The sequence below is a fragment of the Rhipicephalus microplus genome, unplaced genomic scaffold, assembly GCF_043290135.1.
Source record: "Rhipicephalus microplus isolate Deutch F79 unplaced genomic scaffold, USDA_Rmic scaffold_13, whole genome shotgun sequence".
Lineage (NCBI taxonomy): Eukaryota > Metazoa > Arthropoda > Arachnida > Ixodida > Ixodidae > Rhipicephalus > Rhipicephalus microplus.
In genome coordinates this window covers 19,490,481-19,504,438 of record NW_027464586.1, presented here as the reverse complement: position 1 = coordinate 19,504,438, position 13,958 = coordinate 19,490,481, and the positions used below count along the sequence as shown (strand labels likewise).

General features: G+C 48.6%; 1 protein-coding gene and 7 non-coding genes across 8 annotated transcripts in view; all 8 read left to right on the top strand.

Annotated features, from left to right (window-relative positions):
* The window catches only part of LOC119162950 (muscle calcium channel subunit alpha-1-like), a 1,445,695-nt gene that overhangs the window by 853,301 nt on the left and 578,436 nt on the right, over positions 1 to 13,958 (top strand). The window lies entirely within an intron of this gene.
* Positions 281 to 353, top strand: TRNAT-CGU (transfer RNA threonine (anticodon CGU)). Its single transcript has one exon. It is a non-coding gene; the product is annotated as a tRNA-Thr (tRNA).
* On the top strand, positions 738 to 810 carry TRNAT-CGU (transfer RNA threonine (anticodon CGU)). Its single transcript has one exon. It is a non-coding gene; the product is annotated as a tRNA-Thr (tRNA).
* On the top strand, positions 1,195 to 1,267 carry TRNAT-CGU (transfer RNA threonine (anticodon CGU)). Its single transcript has one exon. It is a non-coding gene; the product is annotated as a tRNA-Thr (tRNA).
* TRNAT-CGU (transfer RNA threonine (anticodon CGU)) lies at positions 1,652 to 1,724 on the top strand. The gene has a single exon. It is a non-coding gene; the product is annotated as a tRNA-Thr (tRNA).
* On the top strand, positions 2,109 to 2,181 carry TRNAT-CGU (transfer RNA threonine (anticodon CGU)). The gene has a single exon. It is a non-coding gene; the product is annotated as a tRNA-Thr (tRNA).
* Positions 2,566 to 2,638, top strand: TRNAT-CGU (transfer RNA threonine (anticodon CGU)). The gene has a single exon. It is a non-coding gene; the product is annotated as a tRNA-Thr (tRNA).
* Positions 3,023 to 3,095, top strand: TRNAT-CGU (transfer RNA threonine (anticodon CGU)). Its single transcript has one exon. It is a non-coding gene; the product is annotated as a tRNA-Thr (tRNA).

Sequence of the window (13,958 nt, the reverse complement as noted above, 5' to 3'; positions counted from 1 at the left end):
TATTGTGTTAAAAACACGGAAAAACGAGCCCTTAGGTATACACTTCTTTCCCTTATTTTCATTGAACGAGGGTCTCGTACTGGCAGACTTGGTGTGTTTAGGTTGTATAAGAGGGACAATTAATCAGCTGCCCGCTCATAATAAGTTCACGTGCTACGTGACGCCAAACATGCGCATAAGAGTGTTTTCACACTCGTTGTTTGGCTTATAGATGGCGCTGACTGTCGCTCCTACTTCTAAATTCACAGATAAACCCAAAAAAGTGGATGGAGGGAGTGCCGCTGTAATAGCTCAGTGGTTAGAGCATCGAACGCGTAATTCGAAGGTCGTAGGTTCGATTCCTGCTTACAGTTGGTAATTTTTTCATCCACTTTTCTTTCTTCTTATTTACATTCCATTAATGTTAATAACTTCCCCTGTACATTCCTTGGCATTACTGTCTGTTATATCTCATTATTATTGTGTTAAAAACACGGAAAAACGAGCCCTTAGGTATACACTTCTTTCCCTTATTTTCATTGAACGAGGGTCTCGTACTGGCAGACTTGGTGTGTTTAGGTTGTATAAGAGGGACAATTAATCAGCTGCCCGCTCATAATAAGTTCACGTGCTACGTGACGCCAAACATGCGCATAAGAGTGTTTTCACACTCGTTGTTTGGCTTATAGATGGCGCTGACTGTCGCTCCTACTTCTAAATTCACAGATAAACCCAAAAAAGTGGATGGAGGGAGTGCCGCTGTAATAGCTCAGTGGTTAGAGCATCGAACGCGTAATTCGAAGGTCGTAGGTTCGATTCCTGCTTACAGTTGGTAATTTTTTCATCCACTTTTCTTTCTTCTTATTTACATTCCATTAATGTTAATAACTTCCCCTGTACATTCCTTGGCATTACTGTCTGTTATATCTCATTATTATTGTGTTAAAAACACGGAAAAACGAGCCCTTAGGTATACACTTCTTTCCCTTATTTTCATTGAACGAGGGTCTCGTACTGGCAGACTTGGTGTGTTTAGGTTGTATAAGAGGGACAATTAATCAGCTGCCCGCTCATAATAAGTTCACGTGCTACGTGACGCCAAACATGCGCATAAGAGTGTTTTCACACTCGTTGTTTGGCTTATAGATGGCGCTGACTGTCGCTCCTACTTCTAAATTCACAGATAAACCCAAAAAAGTGGATGGAGGGAGTGCCGCTGTAATAGCTCAGTGGTTAGAGCATCGAACGCGTAATTCGAAGGTCGTAGGTTCGATTCCTGCTTACAGTTGGTAATTTTTTCATCCACTTTTCTTTCTTCTTATTTACATTCCATTAATGTTAATAACTTCCCCTGTACATTCCTTGGCATTACTGTCTGTTATATCTCATTATTATTGTGTTAAAAACACGGAAAAACGAGCCCTTAGGTATACACTTCTTTCCCTTATTTTCATTGAACGAGGGTCTCGTACTGGCAGACTTGGTGTGTTTAGGTTGTATAAGAGGGACAATTAATCAGCTGCCCGCTCATAATAAGTTCACGTGCTACGTGACGCCAAACATGCGCATAAGAGTGTTTTCACACTCGTTGTTTGGCTTATAGATGGCGCTGACTGTCGCTCCTACTTCTAAATTCACAGATAAACCCAAAAAAGTGGATGGAGGGAGTGCCGCTGTAATAGCTCAGTGGTTAGAGCATCGAACGCGTAATTCGAAGGTCGTAGGTTCGATTCCTGCTTACAGTTGGTAATTTTTTCATCCACTTTTCTTTCTTCTTATTTACATTCCATTAATGTTAATAACTTCCCCTGTACATTCCTTGGCATTACTGTCTGTTATATCTCATTATTATTGTGTTAAAAACACGGAAAAACGAGCCCTTAGGTATACACTTCTTTCCCTTATTTTCATTGAACGAGGGTCTCGTACTGGCAGACTTGGTGTGTTTAGGTTGTATAAGAGGGACAATTAATCAGCTGCCCGCTCATAATAAGTTCACGTGCTACGTGACGCCAAACATGCGCATAAGAGTGTTTTCACACTCGTTGTTTGGCTTATAGATGGCGCTGACTGTCGCTCCTACTTCTAAATTCACAGATAAACCCAAAAAAGTGGATGGAGGGAGTGCCGCTGTAATAGCTCAGTGGTTAGAGCATCGAACGCGTAATTCGAAGGTCGTAGGTTCGATTCCTGCTTACAGTTGGTAATTTTTTCATCCACTTTTCTTTCTTCTTATTTACATTCCATTAATGTTAATAACTTCCCCTGTACATTCCTTGGCATTACTGTCTGTTATATCTCATTATTATTGTGTTAAAAACACGGAAAAACGAGCCCTTAGGTATACACTTCTTTCCCTTATTTTCATTGAACGAGGGTCTCGTACTGGCAGACTTGGTGTGTTTAGGTTGTATAAGAGGGACAATTAATCAGCTGCCCGCTCATAATAAGTTCACGTGCTACGTGACGCCAAACATGCGCATAAGAGTGTTTTCACACTCGTTGTTTGGCTTATAGATGGCGCTGACTGTCGCTCCTACTTCTAAATTCACAGATAAACCCAAAAAAGTGGATGGAGGGAGTGCCGCTGTAATAGCTCAGTGGTTAGAGCATCGAACGCGTAATTCGAAGGTCGTAGGTTCGATTCCTGCTTACAGTTGGTAATTTTTTCATCCACTTTTCTTTCTTCTTATTTACATTCCATTAATGTTAATAACTTCCCCTGTACATTCCTTGGCATTACTGTCTGTTATATCTCATTATTATTGTGTTAAAAACACGGAAAAACGAGCCCTTAGGTATACACTTCTTTCCCTTATTTTCATTGAACGAGGGTCTCGTACTGGCAGACTTGGTGTGTTTAGGTTGTATAAGAGGGACAATTAATCAGCTGCCCGCTCATAATAAGTTCACGTGCTACGTGACGCCAAACATGCGCATAAGAGTGTTTTCACACTCGTTGTTTGGCTTATAGATGGCGCTGACTGTCGCTCCTACTTCTAAATTCACAGATAAACCCAAAAAAGTGGATGGAGGGAGTGCCGCTGTAATAGCTCAGTGGTTAGAGCATCGAACGCGTAATTCGAAGGTCGTAGGTTCGATTCCTGCTTACAGTTGGTAATTTTTTCATCCACTTTTCTTTCTTCTTATTTACATTCCATTAATGTTAATAACTTCCCCTGTACATTCCTTGGCATTACTGTCTGTTATATCTCATTATTATTGTGTTAAAAACACGGAAAAACGAGCCCTTAGGTATACACTTCTTTCCCTTATATATATATATATATATATATATATATATATATATATATATATATATATTGTGGGCATTTGTAACTTACATCGTCCTCATCCCTGCATAATCACAATCACCATCATCCGCTTGTCTCTTTGCCCTCATTGCCACTCTGGGTCATCATCATCGTCATTGTCTGTGTGCTGGCTCTGCCCGTTCGTTTTGCGAGGTCTTTTCTCAAATAAACGCTGTCGCAGCCAAGACTACCAAGACTTCATACGTGGTGGAGGTGGATTTTCGGTCCTCTGACCTCCCGCAGCCCGCTATACCCCCTGGAGCTTCGTTAAGGCCACCGCTTGCGCCCACAGTCAGGCAGCATGTCCCAGACCGAGCCTACCGGCACTGATGTCATCAACCACGCACCGACGCAAGCTGCCCCTCCTACTTACATACACGGACATCAGCGGGAACCCCCGCTTTTCGCTGGTCTTCGGGGAGAAGACGTAGAAGACTGGCTTGATGACTACGACGCGTAAGTGCCGCTAATAGGTGGGATGAGGCCGCCAAACTGCGTTACGTGCCTTTTTATCTGGTCGGAGTCGCGAAGACATGGTATTTTAACCACGTCGTTGACTTACCCGACTGGGCTACCTTCCAGCAGCAGCTGCGGCACGTCTTTGGGACACCAGACATTCAATCCGCCGTCGCGAAGAGGACACTCGATACTCGCCGACAACATCCCAGTGAATCGTATACTTCATGCATTGAGGATATCCTCGCACTCTGCTGGCGTGTCAATAAATCCATGCCGGAATCGGACAAAGTGCGCCACATATTGAAAGGCATTGGGCCTGTTGCCTTTAATGCCCTCGCTGTGCAAAACCCAGCTACCATCGCTGATGTCGTGGCGACATGCCAGCGCCTTGATGCGCTGGACTCCGTTCGCCTTCAACCAGACATCGGCGACCACCACTCCACGTCAGATGGCCATCTGCGTGACCTCATCCGGGACATTACACGCGAAGAATTGCGGTCCATGGGCTTCACACCTCCTACACCGCGACCTACACAGCCTTCGGGAATGCCTTACGTGACATCATCAGGGAGGAACTTACATCCCTGACTGGCTCTGCGCCCGTACAGCCACCTGCTTCTCACCCTATAGCCACGTACTCTCAAGTTGCTGCCGTGCCTCCCAGCGACGCCCACGCGACATCGCCACGTCCATCCTACGCGTCAGTTGCTGCTGCTACCCCGGTTAACTACCATTCCGTGCCCCCTGACCCTTCGGCCCACCTGACCGCGCTATCTCCAGGTGCCCCGAATGCCTTCTATTCCCCACCGTGGCGCTCATCTCGCCCTGTATGCTACTACTGTGGCTATCGCGGCCACATATCTCGTTTCTGCCGAAAGCGCCAGCAAGATGAGCGTAGGAACGATGTGCGTGAACGGGATTTGTACACCGGGGCGTCTTATCAAGGTCGGCGTTATTCGTCACCCCCGCACCGGTCTCCATCTCCTCCTGCATCGACTGCACCACGAAACAGCCGAAACACGAGACGCCGCTCGCCTTCACCCTTCCGCCGTTCCACTTCTCCACTTTGGCCCGCCTCATTCACCTCTGATATTCATTCGGAAAACTAAGTGATGCAGTTTGTGGACGAAAAACTGCATTTGGAATTAGAACTGAAATTCCTCCATTAGGCCCGTGTAACATGGTTTCTGTGGAAGTGGAAGGAGTGCGAGTCGATGCTTTGGTGGACACAGGTGCGACATTTTCTGTGATACGTGCTGATTTGTGTGAACATTTAAGGAAAGTAATGACGCCTTACGATGGCCCCACATTAGTTGCTGCCCAGGGGAACGTCATTCGCCCTTCCGCGCTTTGTACTGTGCGTGTTTTCATCGACGGCATCCGCCATCATGTCCAGTTTGCTGCCCTGTCCCGCTGCTTTCACGAACTAATTTTTGGGTGGGATTTTCTATCATCTACTTCCGCGGCGATTTGTTGTGGACAAGCGTCGTTCACCTCGCTGACACCGACTACATGCTTGACGACGATAACCAGAAGCCACTTCGTCTGGTCGCTGCGAAAGACATCGAACTCCCGCCACTACAAGAGCAAACTGTCAGCATTACGTCCAACGACATCTATCACGGGAATGTATTGGTCTCACCGTCACCACTTTGCGTTCGCAAAGGTATAGTTCTTCCGTCCGGTGTCGTTCGTTTTTGCAATGGCTCGGCACTTGTCACCGCTGTTAACTCTACACCGGAGAAGATCTTACTGCCACAGGGCACTACTGTGGCCCGTGTTGCTGACTTCGAGCCTGTACTCGTCACGCCACTTCAGGCCATCGCATCCAAAGAACCTTGCCTCGGTGAGCATGTTTCTTCCTCCGCCTTTACCACCACTATCAGCAGCGAATTGACATATTCACAGAGGCAGCAGCTGCTCGCATTGTTACAGAAACATGCAAATTTTTTCGATATTTGCTCGTCTAAGCTGGGACGCACTAATACTACAGCACATCGAATTCAAACTGTTGGGACATCTATTGTACACCGCCGATCATCATCGTCATCGTCTGTGTGCTGGCTCTGCCCGTTAGTTTTGCGAGGTCTTTCCTCAAATAAACGCTGTCGCAGCCAAGACTACCAAGACTTCATAATATATATATATATATATATATATATATATATATATATATATATATATATATATATATATATATATATATATATATATATATATTGAAAAAGGGTTTATTGACGATTGTTGCGACGGTGGTCCTACGAAGAAACACGATCGTGCAAGAGCAACGGTCAAGCAGATGGCGGCGATGATCAGCACGAGCCGAGCGAGCGAAGCCCAGCACCCAATACCCAAGCGGTGGCGATGTTGCTTGCCAACGACGCTCTTTCTTCTTCACAATTTGCCCCCGCCGAAAAAGAGCCATCCTGGCGACCTAAGAGTCTGGAGGCAGAGGGCTATAATATGGCTTAAGGCGGGCGACGTGGACGATGTCACGTCCACGCCGGCGCATGTCGTCAGATGGGAAAGTGGCTCGATGAGAAAATTCACCGGCGAGGTTTGCTCCAAAACGCGGTATGGGCCCTCGTACTTTGGAACGAGTTTTGAGGAAATGCCGGGGGTTTGGTAAGGAACAGCCAGCCATACAAGTGATCCCGGGGAATAGCTGGGGCTCTGTGAAGAGTCGACGTTGTTTTCTTTCTGGCGCTGTTGTTCTCGAGACGTAAAGGTGCGTGCGAGTTCACGGCACTCTTCCGCATTTCGGGCAGCTTCGGACACAGATGGGCATTCGGATGCGTCAGGACGGTATGGAAGGAGAGTATAGATGGTGTGGGATAGTTCGCGTCCATAAAGAAGAAAGAAAGGTGAAAATCCAGTGGTAGACTGTGCCGCGGTGTTATATGCGAACGTAATGAATGGAAGAATGCGATCCCAGTTAGTATGATCGGATGTCACATACATGGCGAGCATATCGCCAAGGGTGCGGTTAAATCTTTCCGTGAGCCCGTTAGTCTGCGGGTGGTATGCCGTGGACTTGCGATGAACAACATGGCATTCAGAAAGCAGAGACGTGACGACTTCTGATAGGAAGGCTCGACCTCGATCGCTTAGTAGTTCTCGAGGTGCACCATGTCGTAATATCAAGCGATGAAGGATGAAGGATGCTACGTCCCGCGCAGTGGCACTTCGAAGGGCGGCGGTCTCAGCGTAGCGTGTTAAATGGTCCACAGCGACTATAATCCACCGATTTTCATCTGATGTTGTCGGTAGAGGGCCATAGAGATCAATTCCGATCCGATCGAAAGGTTTGGCAGGGCACGGAAGCGGTTGAAGCGCACCGGACGAGTGGAAAGGCGGTGATTTGCGACGTTGACAGTCAGGACAGCCCATAACGAATTTTCTAACGAAATTATACATTCCGCGCCAGTAGAAGCGATGGCGAATGCGTTCGTAAGTTTTGAAAACTCCGGCATGACCACATTGGGGATCGTCGTGAAAGGAGGCGCAGATTTGTGATCGCAAGCTGCGCGGGACAACCAAGAGCCACTTACGACCTTCGGGGGCGTAGTTGCGTCGGTGTAGTAGCCGATCACGAATGGCGAAATGAGCAGCTTGACGTCGGAGAGATCGTGGTACCGCAGTGGTTGACGATCCAGAAAGACAGTTAAAAAGAGAAGCGATCCACGGGTCCTTGTGTTGTTCACTGGTAAAGGAGTCGAGGTCGAGAGATGCGATGGAGATACCAGTGGTTCCGCAGGCCGAGTCGGGAGGTAAAGGCGAACGCGACAGGGCGTCGGCGTCAGAATGATTGCGTCCGCTGCGATAGATGACACGAATGTCGTACTCCTGAATTTGCAGTGCCCACCGAGCTAGGCGGCCAGAAGGGTCTTTCAATGTGGCAAGCCAACAAAGTGCATGGTGGTCCGTTACCAGGTCGAATGGGCGACCGTACAAATAAGGGCGGAACTTGCGAAGCGCCCACACTAGCGCCAAGCACTCTTTTTCAGTGACGCTGTAATTGGCCTCAGCTTTAGTAAGTGTGCGACTCGCATAAGCGACGACGTATTCGGAGTAGCCCGGCTTGCGTTGGGCGAGGACGGCGCCTAGACCAACCCCACTAGCGTCTGTGTGAACTTCCGTTGCAGCTGTTGGGTCGAAATGCCGAAGAATTGGAGGAGATGTTAGCAGACTACGGAGCGTGGCAAACGCGACGTCGCAGTCAGAAGACCAGGATGAAAGGTCTGCATCACCGCGTAGGAGGTTGGTCAGTGGTGACATGATCGATGCAAAATTTCGCACGAAGCGCCGGAAGTACGAACATAGTCCGACAAAACTGCGTAATTCTTTCAGTGTAGTAGGTTTCGGGAACTCAGCGACTGCTCGATGTTTTGCAGGGTCGGGTCGAACACCATGCTTGGAGACGATGTGCCCTAAGATGGACAGCTCTCGCGCGGCGAAGCGGCACTTTTTAAGGTTCAGTTGGAGCCCAGCGTTGGTTAAACACGTCAGAACCAGTTGGAGCCGAAGCAGATGCGTAGGAAAATCGGGAGAGAAAACGACAATGTCGTCGAGGTAGCATAGACACACAGACCACTTCAGTCCACGCAGTGTGTTGTCCATGAGCCGTTCAAACGTGGCAGGAGCATTACAAAGACCAAATGGCATTACGTTAAATTCGTACAGGCCATCTGGTGTAATGATCGCAGTTTTCTGGCGATCAGCTTCTGCCATAGGAACCTGCCAGTATCCAGATCGTAAGTCTAAGGAGGAGAAGAATTCGGCTCCTTGTAGGCTGTCAAGGGCGTCGTCTATGCGCGGTAATGAATAGACGTCTTTCCGCGTCACCTTGTTTAATCGCCGGTAGTCGACGCAAAATCGAATCGATCCATCTTTTTTTCGAACTAGAACGACAGGAAATGCCCAAGGACTGTGCGATGGTCGAATAACGCGACGGCGTAGCATCTCTTCGACCTGGTCGTTGATGACGTGACGTTCTGCAGGAGAGACACGGTACGGTCTTTGACGCAATGGCTGGTGCGAACCGGTGTCAATGTAGTGGTGCACTGCGGAAGTCCGACCCAATTGCGGCTGAGAAACGTCGAATGAATTCGCGAAGTGCTGGAGGAGATTAAGAAGCTCGGCGCGTTCATGGGCACTTAAGGTGTCGGCGATGGAACTCGAGAAGGTGTCACTCGATGAGCACTCCAGTGGGGAAAGGGCATGAAGTTCGGTCGAGGCGCTACTGCACGATTCGTCTGGCATGTTAAGGAATACACAGGAATCGAGGTACTCCACTCGACCAAGACATTCGCCGGCAAGTAGCGTAAGCGGTGCAGAAAGGGGGTTGTGGACGAAAATATTGCTTCGGCCCGCAGTGACGCCAAGTGTAGCGAAAGGCAAGGAAACGGCTCTGCGGCTCATGAAAATGTCGGAAGGTGTAAACATTACTGTAGCATCGTTATAGTCATCGCAGCAAACCGGGACAACGGCAAGAGAGGCTGGCGGAATTTCAGTGTCCTCACGCACGACAAGTTTTGGCAACCGCTCAAGGGTTTCGCGCAAAGGTTCGTCACACAGGTGCGAAAATTGAACTTCAGCGCATGCGCAGTCGATGATGGCATGATGATTTGACAGAAAGTCCCACCCGAGGATAACGTCATGCGAGCACACCGAAAGGACGATGAACTCGACAACGTACATAGAGCCTTGGATGAATATGTGGGCCGTACAGGTGCCAAGAGGTCGAACTTTTTGTGCGCTAGCTGTACGAAGCGATAGTCCAGAGAGTGGCGTGGTCACTTTGCGTAGGGAGCGGCAGAGCTGGGCGGCTATAACAGAAACGGCAGCACCTGTGTCGACGAGGGCAAAGGTAGAAACACCATCGACAGATATAGCGACGACGTTAGCTGGTGAAGTGCGAGGACTTGAGCATTTCGACGACGGCGCAGTTCTTGCCTCTGGAACTGCGGCGTTCAGTTTTCCCGGTTGGAGGAAGCGGGTCTAGGACGCATTGGGGACAGTGATCGCCTGCGAGGAGATGGGGTGCGGGGAGAGTGAGTTTGAGGCTGGTGTGACCGAGACTCAGGAAAGTTAGTGCATCCATACTGCGGTGAGGGATAGGGAGCAGGTATGTGCATGGGCTGTGGGTCATACGGTAACGGCCGAGTAGCGTCGCGGAGTGGTTGGAAGCGACGGCGACAATATCGTGCCACGTGTCCTGGAGTACCGCAGGCGTAGCAGATCGGGCGATTGTCAGGAGTGCGCCAATTGCTGACTCGTGGTGCGGCCCAAGGTGTCGAAAATGGGGCGGAGTGGGGAGCGACTGAAGACATGGGTGGCAAATGCTGCTGGCGGGGTCTGCTACGTACCACCTGGGCATACGTAAGGGGCGCGGCCACGGGCTGCATAGCCGGCGCATGGGCAACAGGCATGGCCACAGGCTGCTGGTGGGCAGCGACGGGAACAGCCTGAGCTACCTCTTCTGCAATAACGTCGCGGAGTGGTGAGGGCAGACGAGAGGACGACGGCTGCTGCGTGAAGGGAATCAACGACAGTTGCCGAGCTACTTCTTCACGCACAAAGTCTTTAATCTCTTGCAGGGTTGGTGAGTGGTCGGGAACAGAAGTGAGACTGGAGAGCGAGTCGGCGTGTGAGGAAAATGGGCGAGTCAGGGCGCGCTGCTTGCTCAACTCGTCGAAACTTTGACACAAAGTGACAAGTTCCGCAACGGTGGCAGGATTACGGGCCAGGAGCAGCTGATATGCACCGTCATGTATCCCTTTGAGGATGTATTGAATCTTCTCCGACTCGGGCATGGTGGTGTTCACACGGTTGCAAAGACCAATAATGTCTTCGATGTAGCTGGTGAAAGATTCCGTTGGCTTTTGTGCGCGAGTCCGCAAGCGTTGTTCGGCTCTGGACTTGCGGACTGCGGGTCGGCCAAAAACGTCAGCAAACAAGGTTTTAAAGATGGATTACGTCGTGATGTCGTTTTTGTGGTTGTTATACCACATTTTGGCCACGTCAGTGAGGTAAAAGATGACGTAAGTCAATTTGTCCGCGTCATCCCACTTGTTGTTAGCGCTCACCAGTTCATAGTTAGCGAACCAGTCTTCCACGTCGGTCTCATCAGCTCCGCTAAAGACCTTGGGCTCTCGCAAACGAAGAACGCCGGGGTTGCTGGGGGATGGAGTGGAAGAGCCAGGTTGCGCGTTGTTGGTAGCCATGATGGGAGGTAGCATTCGGTTGCGCAGCTCCAGGTTCAGGCGACGGCGAATGGCAGCACCCAGGTTCAGGCGACGGGGAATGTCAGCACCTTCCACCAATTGAAAAAGGGTTTATTGACGACTGTTGCGACGGTGGTCCTACGAAGAAACACGATCGTGCAAGAGCAATGGTCAAGCAGATGGCGGCGATGATCAGCACGAGCCGAGCGAGCGAAGCCCAGCACCCAATACCCAAGCGGTGGCGATGTTGCTTGCCAACGACGCTCTTTCTTCTTCACAATATATATATATATATATATATATATATATATATATATATATATATATATATATATATATATATATATATATATATATATATATATATATATATATATATATAAAGAACTTCATCGACGCGCTCGCACTTTGATGCGAATTCGCATACAGAGGGGTGACACGACGCGCTTTCTTCGATACCACCAAGCCCAATTTCCGCGTCCAATATGTGACACTCATCTTTGTATCATGCCTCTTTCTCTGATTATGCCTTGGCATTTAACTTCTACAGATCCCAAAATAGTTTGTTTAATAAATTTGTCATAGATGTTAGTCGGTGGGGTGGAGATGTACCACCTTGCACGAGACTACAGCTGCCAAACGCGAACACATACATTCGGCAAAGCCTCCTTTTTTATTATACAATAAATATTTATTTACCCCTGTAAATGCGCGTTTCAGTTTCATGTTATATGCCCATTCACATCACAAAGGGAACAATTACATTTTTCGACGAATAAATGCTAGTATATTTTTTCATAAAAGTATTATACTTTCTCACATATATTCAGGCTTATGTGTAATATAATTTGCCTTGCTTGCTAATCGTCTGAACAATATTTTTGGGGCGGGCGAATATTAACAATAATGCCACGTTTCATTTCACAAGTTTTTGTTATCGTTCCGAAACACCACACGATTCTCGGCGCAAACCGCGCCTGCAGGTTTCGAGAAGGTTCCGGACTGTAGTAGATCATTTCGATAAGATCATGCCCACTGTGCAAACGGTACAGATTGTTCTGGAACCTACGCCACCGCCAGCGATAACGCTAGAACATTCGACGGCAAGGGTATAAATGCCGATGCGCTTCGCCGCTTGTCAGTTGTTGATCGAAGGCCGACGCTGCGTTCGCCACTATCAGTCCGAGACTGCTATCTGTGCAAGACTGCTGCTGTAATTAGACTTTCCTATTACCGGGCACAGGTTCGCCCAAATAAACAGTTAAATCCCAACACGAAGTTTCCTGTCTTTGGCCACGTCACGACCCCGTGACATCTGGTGGAGGTGCTGCTTCGTTCATGTACCGGACGCCCCCATCAAGCCGTGAACCCAGCCCCCGTCGCGGAGAAGACACCGACGCCAACCAAGAACAGCGAACGAGCCGCCGACAGCAAGGTCTCCCACCGGAGTACGGCCTTCTACAAGACAAGGCGCGGAAGACCAAGACCATGACCTCGACTGCAGTGACAATGACAACCGGAGCGTCCCAGCCCGCGATCGTAACGCATCAACTCAGGGAACCACCAACGTTCCATGGCTCATCGTTTGAAGACCCGGAAACCTGGCTAGAAACACACGACCGTGTGGCCGCCCTCAACCACTGGGACAACGAAGAAAAGCTCCGTCGTGTGTACTTCTACCTGGAAGACACCGCAAGGACCTGGCTAGAGAATCGGAAGTCCACGCTCCGAACGTGGGATGTCTTCTGCGGCGCATTTCTGCAAACGTTCGCAAGCGTCGCTCGCAAAGAGAGGGCCGCTGCTCTACTCGAGACCCGCGTTCAGCTACCAAATGAAAAGGTTGGAATTTTCACAGAGGAGATGACTCGCCTATTCCGTCACGCTGACCCAGACATGCCTGAGGAAAAGAAAGTTCGTTTCCTCATGCGAGGGGTCAAACAGGAGCTCTTCGCGGGACTAATGAGGAATCCACCGAACACCGTCCAAGAATTTGTATCCGAGGCGACCACCATCGAAAAAACGCTGGACATGCACACCAGACAGTATAATCGTCGCCTGACTCCAGAATGCGCTGCTGCTCAAGCCAGTGACTCCGACGACCTGCGTGAAACGATCCGAGCGATCGTGCGGGAAGAGCTGCGCAAACTGTTGCCTTCGGCGCAGCCTCAAGTGGATTCGATCCACTTGAGGCTGCGCCGAATGACAACCCACAAACTTTATAAAACTTAATAAGCTGAGCTAAAGTAGCTCATCAACAAAAAGAAAATTGGCGACATGAAAGATTATAGTGCCAAATAAATAGATGAAGAATTGAAAGAAAGGACGGAGCACGACAACCCAAAACTGCTAACGCATGCACACTTTAAAAGTAGAATAACGTTCTCAGCAGTTCCAGCAACATAGTAAATGTTGTAGAAGACTCCACTATATACGAGCTCTGCAGCTCACAAATAGGCCTTCTAACAGCCAAAGAAGCCAGTGTTCACCAAAACACATAGGTTCTATGAGTAAATAAAAACAAAGTTAGAATAAAAGAGAACGATAATCGGAAGCCTAACCAGGATATAATCTGATTGGGTTTCCCACCCTTAGGGAATCAAAGGAAAACGGGAATGGAATAGAGCCCTACAAAACCTGACCCACGAGAAATCATCCAGTGAAATTGTTCACTAGATCGGAGATGAAGAAGATCTCGTTTTCAACAGGCTTGTGATACTTTACGCACAAATGCCTTAATTACTGGCGGATAATAGGTGCTAGTGAATATTAAAAGTATGAATACCACACAAATACACAAAAAGAGAGAAGAAAAAATTCAAAGAATTTTACACAGATCAACAGATGTCCCAATGGGAATCATAGCCATGCGCTGTCGTACTGAAAAGTCTGCGAAGCAGAACCCGTTCATGTACTTGGCTTGCAGAAACTACAAAAGCCATTCGACCCTGTTGAGATACCAGCAGTCTTGGAGCAGGAAGTG